We start from the raw sequence: 12,376 nt of genomic DNA on the forward strand, positions 1-12,376 counted from the left end.
AAAACGGTAGAGGAAAACAGAGGTGGAATACATCCAGCAAATGACTGAGGATGTAGGTTGTGAGTGCTAATCTGAGATGAAGATTTTGGCACGTGAGAGGAATTTGTGGTGGACCACATCAAACCAGTCAAAGGCCGATGACTCAAAAAAACTGAAAATTGCTCCAAAACGGTTGTGCCTGCACCAGCATCACTGCATATCCTGTTTTACAGAGTGGGAAAGCCTCTGCTTCCTGTGATGAGGTGTGCATGTCTTACACCTTGTTGCCTAACCATAGTTTTACCATCCTTCATTCACATTTCATAGGTGTTCACAATGTTTGCACACAGACAGCCAACCAGCTTCATCATTTCTGGGATGTTAATAGCCAAGTGCCAGGTCATAACAGTATTCCCTTTCTCAAAATTACATATGTAAGTGAATTTCCCCATATGCTGCCTGCATCTTCAACAGAATGATTTCCCTTGCATCTGTTCTCTTCATAAATATGAGGCATGTTTTTTTTTTTTTTTTTTTAAGTAAGTACTGTTTTGCCACACCATGGCCGCAGCACTGTGGTCAGCGTTCTGCGCATGCGCACTGGGTACCTACATCTTGTTGTCTACGCACTGACACCATTACAATCAGATTCTTCCTTGTTTACGGTGTGTACTGAGTGTTTAAGATGCCTCAGATAATCGTGAGTCCCACCGACTGTAAAATACGGGCTGTTATAAGATTTCTTAGTGCTACAGGCCTAAAAACAATCAATATTCATCGTGAGATCTGTGCGGTTTACGGAGAAAACATGATGAGTGATGGAATGGTAAGAAAGTGGGTGAGAGCGTTGAAAGATGGCCGCACAAACGTGCTTGATGAACAGCAGAGTGGGCGTTCTTTGGTCGTTAATGAAAGTTTGGTGCAGGAAGTTGACAATAAAGTGAGAGGAAACAGATGCTTTACGATTTCCTCCTTGTGGGATGACTTTCCTAATGTTTCTCATAGTGTTTTGTGTGGCATTGTGACCGAGCACTTGACTTACCGAAAATCGTGTGCATGTTGGGTACCAAAAATGTTGATGGATGTGCACAAAACCAAACGTTTAGACAGTGCATTGACTTACCTTGAGTTGTACCACAATGACAGTGATGATTTCTTAAGCCAAATTGTTACGGGTGATGAAACATGGGTGGCCTACGTTACACCAGAATCAAAGCAACAGTTCATTGAATGGCGGCATTCAGATTCACCCAAAAAAATGAAGTTTAAGCAAACAATTTCTGCCCGGAAAATCATGTGCACAGTTTTTTGGGACAGAAAAGAGGTATTGCTTGTGGAATTTCTGCCTTGTAATGAGACAATCAATGCAGCAGCTTACTGTAAGACGTTGCACAATCTGGCTGTTCAATTCAGAACTAAAGACATGGCAAGTTGAGCAAGCAAGGGCATTGTTTTGCTGCAAGACAATGCCTATCTGCATGTGGTGAATCAGACCAAAGATCTCATCATCACATCTTTTCGATGGGAAACTCTAGATCATCCTCCATAAATCCCCGATCTTGCGCCCAGTAACTACCATATGTTCCTGCACTTGAAGAAACTCCTGAGCGGTCAGCATCTTCAAGACGATGATGAAGTCGAAACAGTGGTGATGCAGTGGTTAACAAGTCAGGCGGCAGACTTCTATGAGGAGGGTATTCAAAAACTGGTACAACGTTATGACAAGTGCCTCAATATTGACGGAAATTATGTAGAAAAGTAGGTTAAGGTACAGGCTTCCATGTAAAAATAAAATTATTGAGATATCTTAACACATCTTTTTTTAATTTCAAAACGGTACTTACTTAATAAACACGACTCGTACTTACCTTAGCATGTGATGCTCCTGCAGTGCCACCAGGCAGTATTCAGTATCTTGGTGGGCAGTGGTCATAATGTTTGGGTAAGCCATGTACATTTTCAGTGTATTAAGCTGACAGATTCTATATCACTGTAAAAAGATCCTTGGGCAAATAACTTACTGATAATGATTTTTGATAAGGTTATGCCAAAAAAGGAAATCTCTTTATACAGTATCAACTTTGAATTAGATATTAAAACAGTCTGTGTTAAAGAGACACTGCTCCTCTGATGATGAGAGACTCTTAACAATGCAGCATTTATGGTTAGTAGAAATTTATTACTTCTATTTGTGCCATCACTAGAGTAAAGAATTTATGAATTACTTGCATGCAATTGGCTTCTGCTGTAAATTAAGTTCTTACCCAGAATACTTGATATAGAACATTAAATGATGGTTCACTAGTGATAATGGTGAAAAACCAATTGTGCAATAAGTTCCCATGTTAATCAAGGTAACTGTAACACCAGTATTGATGTGAAAGGACATCGGGTGCTTATGTACAGTGGGCTTTACCTACATTTTATATGATTTGTTTGAAAGTGGGTAGTACTATGTTTCTGTTGCATTAATATTGATTTGTAGAAACATCTCTAGAGTGTGATTTGGCAGCTGCTTCTGCAAATAATTCCAAAGCACCCACTTTTGCTGCAACACCAGCAGACTAGGTGGTGGAAATGGCAGTTACTTGAGTCATTTGAAATGAAACATTGCTAGCAGGAAGGAAGAGTGTACCCATAAGTGGAAAGAGTGTTGTTGACTATGTTTGATGTGTCCTGCTTGACAGTAGTATTTCTGTTTCACAATGAGGTAGTTGTGCTGTGTACTCACTGGATAATCCTGTGAAGATGGTAGTAAAGCTGTTGTGGTGGTATTTGACATATTGAATGATGATGATCATTGTGATATATGTAGCTATGTTATTTCTGGTAAATGCAGCTATGCTATTTCTGGTAACTGATCTGTTTGTGAATAAGCTTGTTGAGTGATTTCAAATGCTTGTACAATTTGCAGAAGTTGTTATAGCAACACATCAGGTAATGTTAACACTTCATCATGAATTCTCTTGTCAGTTGTATGCTGTACTATCATGTGGCAGATTAATGAAGTCGCTTGACACTGATGATGTATGTATGAGCACTTATGGCCTATACTGTGATGAGGCCTTACAGGACTTTTATGCATCTGGTGAAAACCTATTCTAGCGGCAACAGAACGTATGTGTTTGTCATAATAGGCAGTTACACACCACACATTTCAAACATAGTTCAAACAAATTCACCACCAATTTAATTTTGGCACCAAGTCACACTACTGAAGTCACACGCAATACAAAAACACTCTTATCACAAGTGGCAGGCTGTAGATCAGCGGTCAAATAATTGTTTGTACCATTTACTTCAGCACTTGGAAAACAGTCCAGGGGCTATGTCTATGTAGTGTAAAAATTCTTGAAGATGAATCCATCTGATATGTTTTGTAGGTGATCAGGTTGACAGAAGGCATCAACTACAAGACCTCAGCATAGCAAACATTTATTCTGAAAGAAGCACTTCAAGGAGAATATGATTAGGTTTGAAAGTCATGTGCATGATGTGCCTGTAATCTGTGGCAGTGCTAAGATCAAGTGTGAATAGGGCCAAAAATCTTTCACATGGTTGAAGATCACTGTACCTGTTCATGATAAGCTCCATGAAATCTCGAGGTTTCCTGCAGTGGCATATGCCTTTTAAAAGGTCTTTAACTTCCCCTTGCAAAGAAGACTTGAGGTAACGGATTCAATCATATATTTGAGTGACGTATGTAGTGTTCATCACATGAATGGAAAATACAACACCTGTATGTTTATAAAGTCCTCACTTCATTTTACTTGGAAAGTAGCTCAGGTAGGACAAAAGTCTACAAGAAAGCTGTAGATTACTCAAGGAAAAAAGGTATGTTGTGTGACACAAAGGGAACGGTATTGGTTTGGCATAAATAGCCAGAACTTTTGATGCAGTAGCTCATGACAACTGTGTTACAAAATTCCAAACAAAGTAATCCAGGCACTAAAGCAAATACTTTACGAGGAAATGAAAGCCAGATCAGGCAGCAAAATGAAAACATTATAGGTTATAGACAAGGACATTGGTAGAACTAGAGATGAAGAAGAGTAGATAGGCTTAAGAGTAAAGAGTAACAAATGTGTGCAGTGTTGTAAAACTTTTTAACAAGTCTTTTATACCTTTTAGTGAAAGGTGGGGTTCTCAGGCTTAGAAACTGCTGCCATGGAAACCTAAGGCCAGATATTATAAATAACTTTAGTAACATGAAGATGATTCTCACCAGGCCAGACGAAATAATACCTACCATAAAATTTCTAGCACTTATGATAAAATATCAACAAAGGAGACCACTTATAAAACACTAATATGACCTATTCTTGAGTACTGCTCGATTGTTTGGGATCCCTATCAGGTCGGATTGAGTGAGGATATAGAAGCAGTTCAGAGCTGGGCTGCTAGATTTGTTACTGGTAGGTTTGATCATCACGCGTGTGTCACGGAAATGCTTCAGGAACTCGGGTGGGAGTCTCTAGAGGAAAGGAGGCATTCTTTTCGTGAATCGCTACTGAGGAAATTTAGAGAACCAGCATTTGAGGCTGACTGCAGTACAATTTTACTGCCGCCAACTTACATGTGCGGAAAGACCACAAAGATAAGATAAGATCGAGATATACGGCGCGTACAGAGGCATCTAGGCAGTCATTTTTCCCTCGTTCTTTTTGGGAGTGGAACAGGGAGAGAAGATGCTAGTTGTGGTATGAGGTACCCTCCGCCACGCACCATATGGTGGATTGCGGAGTATGTATGTAGATGTAGAAAGTTAATTGAGGAGTAGTCTTCCGAGTTTGTTAACAAACAATAATAAAACACTCTTGGTTTTCTTCTCTTGTCAAATGTGAGTAAAAACTCAATCTTTTGATGATCACCATTGTCATCTTCATCAGGTGCAACTGACTGCTCAGAAGACTGGTTGTCAAAAGTTCACCTCTTTTCTCCGACCTGATGCACCAGGAAAATCAAGAATGTTGTACCCCAGGATGTCATCCTGAGAAACTTCATCTTCATATAACATATAAAGTTATCTGTATAATCAGTCATTTGCCACTGGACCATTTCCCATTTGACTGAAATATGCTGAAATGAAGCCTTGGTATAAGAAAAAAAGGTAAAGAAATACTATGAAGCTTTAATCCATTTTCCCCGTATGTCAAGAGAATTAATATACAGGTGGCTTCTTAACCACTTTACTACAAATAATATCCAGAATGAGATTTTCACTCTGCAGCGGAGTGTGCGCTGATATGAAACTTCCTGGCAGATTAAAACTGTGTTCGAGTCTCGGTCCGGCACACAGTTCTAATCTGCCAGGAAGTTACAAATAATATGTTTTCAAAATCACAGTTTGTATTTCTAATGTTGTTGTTGTGGGCTTCAGTGCAGATACTGGTTTGATGTAGCTCTCCATGCTACTCTGTCCTGTGTAAGCCTCTTCACCTCCGAATATCTACTGCAACCTACATCCTTCTGAATCTGCTTAGTGTATTCATCTGTTGGTCTCCCTCATCGATTTATACCCACCACACTGCCCTCCAATACTAAATTTGTAATCTCTTGATGCCTCAGAACATGTCCTACCAACCGATCCCTTCTTCTAGTCAAGTTGTGCCACAAGCTCCTCTTCTCCCCAATTCTATTCAGTACCTCCTCATTAGTTATGTGATCTACCCATCTAATCTTCAGCATTCTTCTGTAGCACCACATTTCAAAAGCTTCTATTCTCTTCTTGTCTAAACTGTTTATTGTCCATGTTTCACTCTCATACATGGCTACACTTCATACAAATACTTTCGGAACAGTCTTCCTGATGCTTAAATCTATACTCGATGTTAACAAATTTCTCTTCTTTGGGGATTTCTAATACTGAAATGATTATTGAATGAAATTTGATTGTGTCTTTCAGGTGAAAGACTAAACACATAGGCTGTCATATCAAAGAGTGTATTTGTTGCTCACAGTTTGACTTTCTTAAAAGAAGTTGTTGGTGCCTTTTGGCACCACATTGCGTAACAATAGTCTGCAGCAGCGTTTGTGGCCTCTGAGCCATGGATGCACATTAGACAGCTGTGCAACTAGCCAGTCAGTGCTCAGCCAGTTTCCGCATTCCATACTGTGTAAACATCTATCACATTTGAGTGTCGTATGATATTTTACATGTGTGAAACTATGATTGACTGAAACACCTAAAAGGTGCCACATGTTTCAAAAACAAGCAAGGGACTTTATCTATAAAGTGTACTTATTCTACAAATGTGAGACAGATTCAGGTGAGCTGGTCTGCAAGGTTGTCAAAGTACAGATATGCACTGCAGCAGCCTGTGGTGATATTGATGCACTTTCATTCAAGTTGAAAACACAGTTCTCCTGATGAGCTGTGCAGCTAGAGCGCATCAACACTGTTGATGACTATAGTTATGATTAATAACAATGTGTGCAGTTTGAGAATGGGTAAGTCAGCCCAAAACTGGTAACCACTGTTGCCCATTCGTGCAACGGAGATGGACAAAATAAAATTTATCAAATCTTCCTCAATCAGGCCTTACCAGTCCAAAGCAGCATTCCTTGAATCAGCATCCACATAATTCATTAGATAATACACTCCTGGAAATGGAAAAAAGAACACATTGACACCGGTGTGTCAGACCCACCATACTTGCTCCGGACACTGCGAGAGGGCTGTACAAGCAATGATCACACGCACGGCACAGCGGACACACCAGGAACCGCGGTGTTGGCCGTCGAATGGCGCTAGCTGCGCAGCATTTGTGCACCGCCGCCGTCAGTGTCAGCCAGTTTGCCGTGGCATACGGAGCTCCATCGCAGTCTTTAACACTGGTAGCATGCCGCGACAGCGTGGACGTGAACCGTATGTGCAGTTGACGGACTTTGAGCGAGGGCGTATAGTGGGCATGCGGGAGGCCGGGTGGACGTACCGCCGAATTGCTCAACACGTGGGGCGTGAGGTCTCCACAGTACATCGATGTTGTCGCCAGTGGTCGGCGGAAGGTGCACGTGCCCGTCGACCTGGGACCGGACCGCAGCGACGCACGGATGCACGCCAAGACCGTAGGATCCTACGCAGTGCTGTAGGGGACCGCACCGCCACTTCCCAGCAAATTAGGGACACTGTTGCTCCTGGGGTATTGGCGAGGACCATTCGCAACCGTCTCGATGAAGCTGGGCTACGGTCCCGCACACCGTTAGGCCGTCTTCCGCTCACACCCCAACATCGTGCAGCCCACCTCCAGTGGTGTCGCGACAGGCGTGAATGGAGGGACGAATGGAGACGTGTCGTCTTCAGCGATGAGAGTCGCTTCTGCCTTGGTGCCAATGATGGTCGTATGCGTGTTTGGCGCCGTGCAGGTGAGCGCCACAATCAGGACTGCATACGACCGAGGCACACAGGGCCAACACCCGGCATCATGGTGTGGGGAGCGATCTCCTACACTGGCCGTACACCACTGGTGATCGTCGAGGGGACACTGAATAGTGCACGGTACATCCAAACCGTCATCGAACCCATCGTTCTACCATTCCTAGACCGGCAAGGGAACTTGCTGTTCCAACAGGACAATGCACGTCCGCATGTATCCCGTGCCACCCAACGTGCTCTAGAAGGTGTAAGTCAACTACCCTGGCCAGCAAGATCTCCGGATCTGTCCCCCCATTGAGCATGTTTGGGACTGGATGAAGCGTCGTCTCACGCGGTCTGCACGTCCAGCACGAACGCTGGTCCAACTGAGGCGCCAGGTGGAAATGGCATGGCAAGCCGTTCCACAGGACTACATCCAGCATCTCTACGATCGTCTCCATGGGAGAATAGCAGCCTGCATTGCTGCGAAAGGTGGATATACACTGTACTAGTGCCGACATTGTGCATGCTCTGTTGCCTGTGTCTATGTGCCTGTGGTTCTGTCAGTGTGATCATGTGATGTATCTGACCCCAGGAATGTGTCAATAAAGTTTCCCCTTCCTGCGACAATGAATTCACGGTGTTCTTATTTCAATTTCCAGGAGTGTAAATTGTAGGCATTCAGCACTGTAAATCATAATATCCTTTTTAAGTAAATTTGTGCATTTGGTGTACCAGGAAATGCTGCAAAATCATTCAGTCATATTCTCTGGCAGGAAACAAAGGCTGGCAGTAAGAAAGTAGCCTCTATTAAGGTAGCAGTCATCGTCCACCTGGGAAATTGTTAAATGTGGTGTTCCATCTTAGAACTCTTAGTTTTTCTTGTGTGTGTTAAAGATCTTTTTTCACTAAGATTAACAGATGGTAAATTTGCAAATGACATAAATGTGATGAACAGCAAATCAGGTATAGTTTTAGGACAAGCAGTTTTGGAATTTTTTAATGAGCTTTAATAAATGGTTTCTTTGTCAACAAACTTTGAAGAGATACACAGTATTCAGTCCAGAACTTATAAGAGGATTCCACCTGGCATTTGTATAAAATATAATGAAAAGCAGACACTCCCAAAGAGATTGAAAGTGCTGAATTTTTGAAATTACAATTTTATTATAGATTCAGTTGGGTGGAGCTTATCTGAGAACTTCTGAAACAACAACAACAAAATTATTAGTTGCAGTGCAGATATACTCAGATGTAGGTGGAATAAAAATAAAAACTATGGCATACATCACTTACCTACATTCCACAATGCCACACAGGATTATTTTTTTGGTAAGTCATCAAATTGTGCTGAAGGTAGGTAACAAGAATTACTTGTAGCATGAATCTATGAATGAAATTAGAATTATATATTAATAACTTCAGCTACTGACTGGTGTTGATATATATCAACAGGCACAGAGGAGGAAGGTCATGGTCGGTATTGCCAGAACTGTATACTTGTATGTATTGCAAATATTTGATTAGATACATGATTTGCTTCAAACGTAGTTTCCTTGCCACATCTTTCCACATCTTTCTTTCTCAGCCTATCTTCCCTGTGTCTTTCTGTCCAAATTGAAATCTTCTGCAGCTTTTCTGATACTTTAACCTTTATTAATATCCTGCACAACTACTCCTTTCATTCATTCACAGGAAACCTGCTGGGCATTTTTTGTAGGTTTCCAAGTAAAGAGCATCCTAAAGATAAGGAACAGAATATCATTAAACCTACAATAAAGTGAAACTAATTGTTGAGTCAAACCTCCCTGATGTAACCTCTTAACGAAACTGCACTACAAGCAATAAAATATTTTGAAATATTTATGGACTTGTTGTATAAAACTAAATAGAAACAACCAACATATAAACTGCAGTTAATCCCATCCTGATTAATTTAATTTGCCTTATCTACTCCCTTCCAAGTGGTACAAGAAATATTGTAACTTGTTCTCAGTAAATTAATAAATGTTAGCTGTTCCTGTACTATTTCACAAAATGGCTTCTCTTCGCTTATGCTTCTTTTCAAAGGTAGTCTCATTATTTACCACTAGATAGCGCTACATTTCTCTGTTCCAAAGATGATAAAACCAGATATCGTCACACCTCCCATATGGTCAAAGCTCCTTGCCTTCTCCTATTGCAGTTGAAGATGCACATTCAAGAATCTGTGTTACTTTGATGTCAAAATTTACTCCACAGCAGCAGTACGAGACACACATGTCACTCTATGAAGTCCCCACACCCTGCACTGAGAAACCTGCACCCACCATTCCATCTGACCTGCAAGTTGACCTAGCCATCTTTCTGTGGCGCTCCTATAATTACTCCAGTGTGTTTTTGATTTGACAAGGGAGTCATATCCAGATAACAGTTGCCAATGGTAAGTTTTTATTCTTTACTGGCTTTGGATACACATATATTATCTTTCTTCAGAAGCTATGAAACATTAATACCTGTTATAAATGGAAATGTATATTTGAAAACAGTAATGATTAAATACTTACCATTTGCAGCTGTTGGCCGTATGGAACTGCTTCAATGAATACATTTATTATTTCACAGTTGCTGACAATGGTCAACATTGTTTATGATATAAAAATTCTCAAGTATACGGAATAGGAATGTTAAACTGCGGTATGCATGGTTAGCAAGAGTAAGATTTTTAGTGATGCATTTACAGGAGTTAAATGTTGGGACTGACTGAAATAATTGTCATGGTAGCATGAGCCAATCACAGATTTTGCCACCCACAGTTTATGAGTATAGAACATAACATAAAGTGGTGCTGATTAATTTTCAACCAACTGAGAAAATAAAGTTCACCTGTTGTGTGTAATCTTACACATTCACGTCACTTAACAAATGCATTTGAGTGTGCAAGAAAGGGTGGGACTTGTTATTAGTTTGATCATTATGAGCCACTATCAAAAACAAGTTTTGATAATGTATTTTGTCCCTGATGTAGGCGGCCACTTTAATTTGATCTTCTGCAGCAATTTAAATTAAGCACATATTAAAATATTACTCTCTGTGTTAGTTGCTGATAAAATACGGTTGAGAACTGGGGGCTGCACAATACCTGATTAGGTCCCACAGGCCGCAGTTTTGATGACCACTACTCTATATACTAAGATCTCCTTGTGGGTTTATGGAACTAGTAGTATATCTATCCACTTGTCTTATTCTCATTGCCATCATGAAGGAAGAGCCTTCCATTGCTTCTGGTTGTTCTGCCAAGTTGTTGTTTCCATTTTATGCACAATATATGGACAACCAACCCAGCTGTCCTCTTCAGCTGCTCTGAGTTTCGCTGTTGTGTGTACTTGCTGCCTGGACTCCAAACAGATTGTGCATGAATTGGAAACAACAACTTGGCACAACATCAGGAAGTGCAGAATTAATTAATTTTGCAGAGGGAACCAGATCAAGTCATATGTTACCTTACTAGCCAGAAGCAGGAACTGGAAGTATCTTCTACAAGGTATACTTACAAGAGATTATGACCAGTGCTAATCTACTCACACTTATAAAAATGAGAATAATGTCTAGATTATTTCATAAGTGAATATCAAGACAAAATCAGCCACTGCTCCTCACTTTACTCAGTTGCCGTTTTTATCAAATACTTCAAACTAAGCATTTTTGTAGTTTTACATTGAATACAGTCAGTTGTCTATATAGTGGAAAATCTAAACCTGTTTAATAAACATATTAGAGTTAAGTGTAATTTACATCCATGTGTCCTTCAGAGTCTAGTAAATTATGTAAGTAGTAGTTAAGAAGATAACTCACCTACTTTGTTTTTCCCACTTCTTCCCTGGTGTCTGCTAGCAAGTTGTTAAAGACTTTTGCACCAGAATACAAAAGTTCATTTTGAACCCTAGGCACAGATGCATAGTTTATATGAAAAAAAATTTCACTTCCTGTGGTTGTGTATAGCACAGTTTGTTGTAAATTAAACAAATTCCATTACTGTATTATCTCTTAACTATAAGAATCCCTAGATCCTTGACAAGACTTCTGCGAGATGTTTGGTTATCAACTTCACACATTATTCTCACTGTACACATCTATAGAATAAATACATATCTGACCACAGCTACATTACCTCAGAAGATTATACCACTGGACAGTGGTATGCAAAGCAGGCAAAACTAATTATTCCGGTTAACTTACCCACTTGCTAATGCCACCTCAGTTTATTATTCACCTAGGTATGTAAAAACTACACAGAGGGACTCATCCAGTATGTTCACATTGATCTCTACTTCTGTTGGTTGTGTCTGATATGGATATGTTTGTAAACTTTATCAGTATGCTTGTGTCATCAGCAGACAACACAGTCTGTGAATAGTCCTCCAGTGTTCCCAGGAAATCATCTCTGTAGATAAAAGCAAGACAAGGCCAACAACCAGACGCTGCAGGACGTCATAATTAATGTTTTCCCACTCGAGATTTAGTCTTATTCCTGAAATATAATTTGCTAATGTAATCCTTTTGTTTTATGTTGTTGAGGTATGAATCTGCCCATGAAAGGTAAGATGATCTAGTGCTGCACCATTTTAGTTTCTCTAGTGGTGTTGCATGCTTCACACAAAGACTTGACAAGACCACAGAAAAGGCCAGTAGGGTTATTTTCCGTGTTTATTGCTACTAGTCCTAGAATTTATTTTCTGAGATCACAAACTGCTTCCTCAGTGGAGAAGCTTATACAGAGGCTAAACCGAGCTGCTATTCAAAGGATACTGGTATACAGGTATTTCAGCATTCTATTGTTAGCTACCTTCTGAAAAAAATTGAGACGAGGAGGAGGAGGAGGAGGGTTAATGTGCCTATAATGAAAGGTCATTTGCTTTTCTCCATTTTTATAAATGGGTGTTACTGCTATGTATTTTGATCTTAAAGGAAATATTCCAACTCAATGACTGAACGCAGAGGTAACCACCAAATCAGCTTTTGATTCTAATCGTTTAGTTAGCTCTACTGGACCTGATTTCAAAA

The 12,376-nt window shown here is 40.4% G+C and overlaps 1 long non-coding RNA gene across 1 annotated transcript in view; it reads left to right on the forward strand.

The window, feature by feature from the left end:
* LOC126162264 (uncharacterized) overlaps window positions 1-12,376 on the forward strand; it is a 99,613-nt gene that overhangs the window by 21,000 nt on the left and 66,237 nt on the right. Inside the window, exon 2 of the long non-coding RNA XR_007535042.1 lies at window positions 8,507-8,665. This is a non-coding gene — a long non-coding RNA (uncharacterized LOC126162264). The remainder of the gene's footprint in view (window positions 1-8,506; window positions 8,666-12,376) is intronic.

The sequence above is a fragment of the Schistocerca cancellata genome, chromosome 2 (assembly GCF_023864275.1).
Source record: "Schistocerca cancellata isolate TAMUIC-IGC-003103 chromosome 2, iqSchCanc2.1, whole genome shotgun sequence".
In the NCBI taxonomy this organism is placed as follows: Eukaryota; Metazoa; Arthropoda; class Insecta; order Orthoptera; family Acrididae; genus Schistocerca; species Schistocerca cancellata.